This window comes from Empidonax traillii, unplaced genomic scaffold, assembly GCF_003031625.1.
Source record: "Empidonax traillii isolate 1590-97213 ecotype Southwest subspecies unplaced genomic scaffold, ASM303162v1 scaffold375:size1330703, whole genome shotgun sequence".
In the NCBI taxonomy this organism is placed as follows: domain Eukaryota; kingdom Metazoa; phylum Chordata; class Aves; order Passeriformes; family Tyrannidae; genus Empidonax; species Empidonax traillii.
In genome coordinates this window covers 566,986-575,732 of record NW_020955568.1, presented here as the reverse complement: position 1 = coordinate 575,732, position 8,747 = coordinate 566,986, and the positions used below count along the sequence as shown (strand labels likewise).

Here is an 8,747-nt window from a genome sequence, read left to right as displayed (position 1 = left end):
CCAGCCCCGTGGTGCCCAACACCATCTGCCCCTGCCTCGGCAGATCTCTGCTGAAGGACAGGAGGTGGCACAGGGACAGCAGACCTGGGCAGGAGGGGCAGCCCTGGTGGGGCAGAGGGGGTCCCCCTGTACTCTGCTCACGGCTGGCACTACGTGGGCAGCTCGGCTGAGGTGCAGTGCTAACAGCTGGGGTGCAGCTCTGCCTCCCCCAGCCCTCGTGAAGCACTATCCCCCACCAGCCGGCGAGGAGAAAGCCTGGGAGACTTACAATTACATTTTCTCACTAGTCTAATGAGGTGAGAGACAGACAGAGGAGAGAGTTCCCTGGGCTAATTTTCCAGCCAGCAGCCACTGCATTGCTCCTGTACTGTGAGAGGCAGAGGGAGAAATGACTCTTCCAGATTAGAGGCTCTTGCTGAAGGCATTCTGGACCATATTCCTCCAGGACACTACAGCAAAAAAATGGAGATGACAAACCATTTTACTACGTTCAGCTGGAATAAAGTGACCCACAAATAGAACCATGTGGTGCTGGGGGTGCACTGATTGGGAGAGAGTACCTGGGGAGAGCAGGGAGTGCAGCCTGGCCTGAATCGCTGCACGCAGAGCTCTGCTCGAGTGAGGAAGGCAGCAAGTCAGCATCTGAACAGGGGGAGGAATTAGCTGTGAGAGGGAAGGAGCATTGCATTTGTCTCTCCAGCTAGGGAACAATTTGTTATCATGGAAATGTTAGCAATGGAATAGTCACTGCCTGGGGGAGCAGCACAGAGGGCAGGTGCTGGAAGAGGAGGGCTCTGCCTTCCTCCCAGAAACACTGGATTCTTCAAACTGGAGAAACCCCGAGAAACCTCTCCTTGTACCTGCAGGGAACATGGAGGGAGGGCTCCTTTCTTCGTTCCTATTCTCCATGATCTTGTGCTGGATTCACTTAAGCTCAACATTTGACTCTTTGGAGGTTCTCTGATGGCTTTGGTTGAGCCCAATGGTGTTGTGTGCTCCCTTCATATCCCTGGTCTCAGTACACCAAACACACTTCCAGCATCGTCAAATGGACCTGAGAAACCTGAACTTCCTAATCTGAGTCCAAGTTAGGAGAAAGACTCAATGAAATCCCTCTTCCATCACAACTACATTCAGCGTGTTCACATACGCATACATGTGCGTGGATGAGGGATGTTCCATCAACTAATCCCCAAACAAGATTGGAACTTTCTCATTTGACTGACAAATCCAGCCAGTCTGATCTATGCTTAGCCATCCCCTGTAGTGTTTGGAGCTTGTAGTCGGTCCTGAATTCATTTTAGCCTGAGATCAGGTCTTGGTTTATAGTATGTATGCAGGAGGCACCCTTCCCTCTCTTTCGTATTCGAAAGGAGCTCCTTTAGAAAGCACTCTGTTGCTGTGCTCATGCAAACCAGGAAGAGATCTGTCAAATATCAAATACGAATTTTGTTGCTGAAGCTCTCGGAAAATTGACAGGTAGCATGCAAGCAAACATTAAATCAATAACAGCAAATTTCCCCTGGGAAACTTGTAGTGTTTTCTCATAAAAATCTTTAAATCCTTAAAGAACCCATGAAAGGTTTACACACCTCGTGCTGGTTAATCTGGTTACCTCTGCATTGCTCAGCGTGCTGATCACCAGGGCCGGCGTAATACCCAGTGCTGATCACCCAGCAGTGAGTGCAATACCCAGTGCCCCAGCGCTGATGTATTGGAGCTTTGTTAGTCACTGTGGCTCCTTGGTAAATTCATTTGGAGTCCTCCGGGGTTTTAAATCTCTCATTTGGCCAACAACGAGGTCTGAAAAGATTGCAGTTCATTTCGACCCACAGTGGATGGAAGGCTCATTTACTGGCTGCAGGCAACTCAATCAGGCCGGCCGCTGATGAGTGAGTGACTTGTTCAGACCGCTAGTCAATATGTGTCTGCTGTGATAGAATGTCAGCATCTGCTGCCTGCTCCTGTCTCCCACTGCTCTGGCTTTTTTCATTTGGACTGATCAATGTTATTAAAAACACCTAGGAGTTCCTTAACTGCCCTGCCACTTGAGGCTTTTCTTTCTTCCTTTTTTTTTTTAAACACAACTTTGTATTATCTGCAAACATGTGCAGATGATGTACATGGATTGATTTTTTATACGAGTGTGTGGGATGGGGTGTGTGTAAATGCTTCAGCACGTCTTGTGCACAGGGGATGGTTCTGCAGTTACAGCACCCTGGTTTGAGGTTTTTGTGTGTGTTGCCCTGAAGCAGCTCAGACTTAAAGCATATTGCAAACACCTGCTAATTATTATTTGTGAATAAAGCTTCAACTGTAAGCATGCCAAAAATAATACACCTTCTCTAAAACTGAAGTGAGAACGCCCAGGTAGAATCAGTGACATGCTGTGGACACCCACATGTTAAAAATCAGACTGCTGTTGCAAATAAAGGGGAGATAGAGCTTAGGTAAACAAGCAGAGGGTTAAAATCCCTTTACATGACAGGTCTGGAACATAAACATCATTTGCAGTGCCCTTGGCCAGCCCACCCAGTCCTGCCCAGCAATCCATTTCCTGGGGACTAATGACACACCATGGCACAGGAGGGTCAGCTACCAATTGCACAAAAAAAGGAAAACAGATACACTGCTAAAGGTTTCAATCTGCCTGCAAAATGTGCACGTTCCTGCACGAGCTGCACTGTCCCAAGCAGGAGGAAGGGGAATGCTGTGCCCTCTGCGCAGTTCCCAGGCTTTGCATCGTCCAGAAGAGAGGATGAACAGAGAATCACAGTCACAGAATCACTTTGGCTGGAAAAGAGCTTGAAGGTTATCAAGTCTGACCATTAGGCTGGTGGCTCCAAGATGCACTGTGTGCCTTTGGCCATCCTGAAGCAGAAGCACCACAGGGCTGGTGGCATCAAGAGAAGATGGTCCCTCCTTATCTCTGAGGAAATCTTGCATGGCTGGAGTGTTTGTGGGTAGATAACAACATCCACCCAACAAAAGCAGCATGGCACTTGGCTTCAAGTGCTTGGCTAAGTGGGGAGCTCCAGGGGAAATCAGCTGGGGGGATGCTCTCCTGCTCAGTTCATGCCATGGACAGGCAATGGGGAACATGAAAGGGGTTGAATGCTCCTTGTGACTGTCCCTCCTCCCTGCTCAAAAGCTAGACTGAACCTTGGAGTAATAAATACAGCTCTTTTGACTTTACAAAGATCTTATTCCAGGCATCTTCTCCACCTAAAATCCTTTCTGAACGAATGCTATGATCAAGAAAGCAAGGGAAAATATGGGGGATTTTATGCCAGGTGACTGTAAAGGCTTTGAATGATACCAACCTCTGCTGCCCCATCCATGTTTGCCCCCTCAGTGGATGTTCTTCCTCCATCCTCCACAGACAGAAGACAGCTAAAACCTTGACCATCCTGTGCTGGCCAGCTTGCCCTGAGGAGAGCTTGTCACAGGACCTGCTTGGAAGCATGACCTGAGCTGACCTTCACTTCTGCTGTCCCATCTCCACAGGCTACAGCTCTGCCCAGCTTCCCCAGGCCTCGTGGTGCCTGCACTGCACAAAGGAAAGGCAAGGTGATCTGCTGTGACCTGAGGACATGCTTCAAAATGCACCCATGCTTCCATCCCTACCCCCTTCCTCTGCAGTATGGCATCCAAAATAGATACCAAGAAATGACCTGCCAGGAAAAAAATGCAAGCCTATAATTATGTTATTGAAAACCTGTTCCATACTGTATTATTTAAGGTTATTTTATTATGATGTTGAGATGAGTTTCTTAAAGAAGAAACTCTGGGTTTATTGCACTCCTCACAGAGAGGAGCCCTGGGTGATTTGATAGCCTATTTGAACAAGAGGGATGCTTTACGAGCCCCTATAAAAACTGATGACCCCACTCACATTTGTATTTAATGAAATAAGGAGGGGCTTTCGTTATGTTTTCAATAACCTTCACTGCTCTTTCCAACCTGCCTCAAATAAAAGCCAGAATCTGCATGTTTCTGTGCTGAACCCTGGCTGTCTGTGAGGAGGGCACAGGGGGGTCAGCCTGGCTGGTGAGCTGTCCTACCATCCCTGCATCCCTGCAGTGCCACTGCCAGGGCTGCGTCCTGCTGATGGGGATGGTGGGATGGGTGAGAAGGGATGTCCTGTTGGGGGAGGATGGCTGGGAGGAATGTTGAGCTGGGAGATGGCTCCAGTCCTCCTCTGCCTCAGCCTCCCAGGCACCAGTACACGTTTATTTCTAAGTATCTTCCCATACACAAAATCAAGCTTTTTCATTACACAGTTTTGGTCTGTCATAAAACATTACATGTCTCTGAAAAGTTCCAGTGCTTGGATTCTTCTCATTACATTAAATAATTGCCTCTGCTGGAAGGATCAGAGGCTGTGCCTGCAGCCAGTGGCATTGCCTGTCCCTGACTTTCCCGGTGGGAGGTGAGCCCAGCAGTGGCACTGTGGACAGGCAGATCCCAGGTCTAGGGATAGTCTTGGGTAAACATCTCTTCCCATCTGGGAGCCTGATGATATAAATATGTAGATGGAAATGATGATCTCCTGGCCCAAGGGACCCAGCAGTCCCCATGCTGACAGCGCAGGGGGACACAGCTCCACGTGAGCAGCAGAGGAGCTACTTGTCTTATGGTCTTCTAAAAAGTGAGGCCTAATTAACTGTAATCGATGGGGCTTTCTCCATGGAGCTGTCCAGATTTGGACTGCTCCCTGCAGCCAGGACACAGTGAGGTTAATTTAGGATGAATGAAGCAGAGGAAGAGCTGTGGTGGGCGGCGAGGCCGGCGCTGTGACACGATGTCACCGTGTGGCCACTGCGTCTGCCACGTCCCGCAGCTGCACGAGCCACTCTGTCCCCCAGAGCTTTGAGATCAGGAGGAGGAATCTGGCAGGGTTTATTAAAGCACATCCAAGCCCTCTGACTTGCATTTGCATTCACAGTTTGATGTAGATGCCACATCAGCAGATGCCTATGAATAAGCTCGAGCAGGGTTATAGCATCCTGGTGGTGGAGTGATTCAGTGTGATGCCTTGGCAAGCTGTTCTGTAATGGGCTGCAAGTCTGATTTTTACGATCATTGGAATGTAAAGGGTCAGAATCTTAATCTCCTAATACTGTGTTTTTAACAACATTTACACTTTAACATATTGAAAAATCTCATCTCTTTTTGCAACCCAACATGACAGCACAATTCAAAGCGATCAGTGCAGCAGTATATTTTGGTATTTTAAACGTAAATCAACCTGGCTGAAATATTTTTTTCACTTCCAGTACTTCTAAAAACCTAGGAGTTTCTAACTTTAATGTTTCTTATTTGAACCTTTGTATTCAGTGGAATCTCCCACCTGAATAATTCAGCAGCATCGAACAGAGCACAGAATGAAGGTCCCAGTCCAGCACAGACACAATGCTTTGTGGGCCACTGCAACAGTAAACCATTACTTGAGGAATGCAAAAAGTTTGAGAATGCAGGTACAGAGAGAACTGAATTCTGTATCACCCTGCAAAACCAAGTGACAGGTAATAGGAACACATCAGGAATAAGAAATGCTTTTGTTTTCATGAAACCTTCGTCATTAAAGGGAAGTTGGTTTTTTTTCAGAATTTGCAAATCTTAAACAAACTGTTCAGCCCAGGAGCTGCCACTCAGTGCAGGGGTGGCCTGTCCTTCCAGAATAAATGGGTTCGGTTCATCTCTGGGATGTGGAGGAGTGAAAAAAAGAAGGAAGGTGCTGTTAGGGTTTCCTCATTAGTGATGTCACAGTATCCCTCTTTGCTCCTTTTCTGCACATTTTTTTCTTCTGCACATGAGCTTTGGAGTCGGGGTCTGCTCAGGCTGGAGCACCACACACAGAACCTCTGCCCCTTCCCACAGCTGCTGCCCTGCACTGGGACAACCTGGCCTCAGCTCTGACTTCCTATTTAATTAGCAGCTCCTTAACCAGTTTTGCTATTTGCTGGCCTAGATTCCTCTCCACTCCCACATGAGAAAGGAGCTGGGCATATGGGCTGAACCACAATGATTTGATTCATGGTCTGAAATCATCATTGAACAAGTGTCACAACATGGCATTAGATTAAGAACTAAAGCAATGGGCTATGGTGAGTCTGTTCATTAGTATTAATAGAGCTTAATTAGGCACAAGCATGGTGTTGCAGGGAAATGTGAAGGTGGCTGCAGTTTTCAGGGTGGGAAAAAAAAGGTGTTATTCATTAAAGGTGAAAGAAGCCCATAAGCCTTGTGCCTGCCTCTGAATCCCAGCACAATTCAGGCTCAGAAGTGGCCTTGCTGGCCCAGGAGCACAAGGGAGTTAAGGACTGGGTCATGTTAAGGAGCCAGAAGAGAGGAATGGAAAGTCTGGACTTTCCATGAAATCTGGAGAAAGTCCTGACCTTTGTACAGGGACTGTCTCACAGGGAGAGCCATTCAACTCTGACCTGTCTTAGTGGAGGAGATGACACGTCAGATCAGCTCTTCCAGTCCCCAGGGAGGGGTGTTAGGAGGGAACAGAGCTCCAAGAACCAAATGAGGGACACAAAGGGACAGGAACTATCAGTGCCTGCAGGAGCCCATCTCCATGTGGCACTGGACCAGGTGGCTCTGCCAGGGCTGAGGCTGTTTTGCAACCAGGGTAAATATGCATGGATGCATTCGATGCTTTTGTAGCAATTTCAGTTCTTTCCTTATCTTCAGTATCCTCCCTCTTGCACCAGTTTGCCTCCATTCATGCTGCTCTTTGCTTTATGGTTCTTAGGCCATTCTGTATCTCTCCCCATTTGGCAACATTAAATTTTATTTACCATATGTCCCTTCTGCTACAAAGATGATAAAATCCTTTGGATTTTTGTTGTGCTGCTGCAAGCTCATTCGGCACTCACCTCAATTTAGTGTCCTCAGCAAGTGGAGCCAATTTGTTGCTGGTCTTCACAGAGGTCCAAGCTGGGACCCTGCCAGGCTGTGCTGCAAACCTGCACTCGACCACTGCTTCTTTCCCTTTGCCAGATACCATCCTCTCAGGAGGTCTTCAACACCTCCATGGTGGCACAGAGCATCGTATGGACTTTTGGCAAAAGGGCCAAGAGAACTGCCAAGAAAATCCTTTGTACGTGGTTATTTTCCCTTTTTTTGTTCATATTCTGTTGAAAATATCTCCCCTTGCTGATTATTCCAATCAGTGCTGTTGTACCTGGGGTTAATGTGCATTTCAAGGAGCCCACGATGGCAGAGAAGTGGAGACACAACCCAGGATTAACAGCCAGGGCCAGCTGGACTTTGCCCTGGTTCTGCTCTGACTGTGCAGGGTGGGCTGCCAAGAGGGCCCTGCCCGGGCACGTGGAGCCTGATCCCAGCTGGGAGGAGGAGAAAAGCATCTTTGGACCCCACAACAGAACTTACCACAGCCAAAGGCAGTGAGTTGGAGCTCCAGCATGCTGCCTCCTGCCTCTATAGCCACAGACATCTGCATTTAAGGCTCTGTGGTTGCCTGGTGAGGGCCCATCCTGCCCATTTTCCACCAAAGCTCATGCTTCCCTCCAATTCTGTGTAAATTAAAATGCATCAGACCATTTGAGCACTCAGGAATGAATGAAATTCAAAGTACTGGTACACTGGGCTTTGCTGCTACATTCAAATCTAGCTGGAAAGAGTGGCTTAAAATTGTTTCCACCTTCAGCCACATCGGGAGGTGATTTGGGGATCATCAGTGGAATACTAATACTTCTAGAGGTCTTTTAAGTGAGTGAAGGGGTAGAACTTGAGGTGCAGCTCGCTCTGCTTTTAACAAAACAGTAATCTCTCACTTTCCTAACACCTTTTGTTTCAAAGGGGCTCAAGGGGAAGTCCTGATCTTCCTGAGATCATGGTGCAGCTGGAGCCGGGAGCCTCGGCCAAGGCGTGCTGGACTCAGAAGGGCCCTGCACGGACCAGTGAGCCCATTTGCATCATCGTCCTGTGGAGGAAAGGCTGAGCTGCCACATCACAGGCACCTTGCACTGACTTTTTCTTCCCAAGAGTGGCCTGTTTTGCAAACACTGCGAGTGTTGTTGCTGCAGGATGAGGACGAGGACGCTAGAGACTGAAGCTCTGAGCTGCTGCAGCACCTGCTCGGGTACTTGGCCCCACTCGCTGTGGGGGCTCCCTTCTTGGTGCCTGACGGGTCTGTGCAGAACCCATCCTCTCCGTGCCTGCCTGGCTTGGCAGAGCCCTGTCCTGCTCCACGCAGAGATGGCAAGGACTGATGGGTTGGTTCCATAGACCCACCTCTACCTGCGCGGGGCAGGGCAGGGGCCTCACTGGGGTGACATGTGGCCCCGGTGCAGCTGGGGAGGTGCCCTTGCCATCACCCCCATGGGACTCCTGCTGCCCCAGCCCCACCAGCCCCCACCGTCCATCTGTGGAGAGCCAGACTTGAAGAGAGCTCAAATTAAAGGTAAGTAATTTCCTTTTTTCCTACCTTGAAATTCCTATTGATTTCCTACCTAAATAGAAATTCCTATTGATTTTGTGTCTGTTCATATTAGTATGTTACCTTGTCACCTTTTGTTTGCAATATTATGTTGTTTTATGTGTTGGTGTGTTTGGGAGTGCTGGGTGGAACCCTGTCCCTGCGAGGTGCCCCCCAGACCCTGCTCCCACCGCCCCGGCCGAGCGCAGGTGCCGCGGCCGCTCGGTCCCTTCGTGCACCCTGCGGTCACTGCAGGGGGAGCAGAGGGGAGCCCACTGCCCCAGGACGAGCTGAC

At 49.0% G+C, this 8,747-nt stretch overlaps 1 long non-coding RNA gene across 1 annotated transcript; it reads right to left on the bottom strand.

Moving 5' to 3' along the window:
• Positions 1-255: 255 nt before the first annotated feature.
• On the bottom strand, positions 256-4,385 carry LOC114061999. Its single transcript, XR_003572284.1, has 4 exons — positions 3,964-4,385; positions 3,480-3,550; positions 561-642; positions 256-449 (listed from the first exon to the last, which is right to left on the bottom strand). It is a non-coding gene; the product is annotated as an uncharacterized LOC114061999 (long non-coding RNA).
• Positions 4,386-8,747: the final 4,362 nt, after the last annotated feature.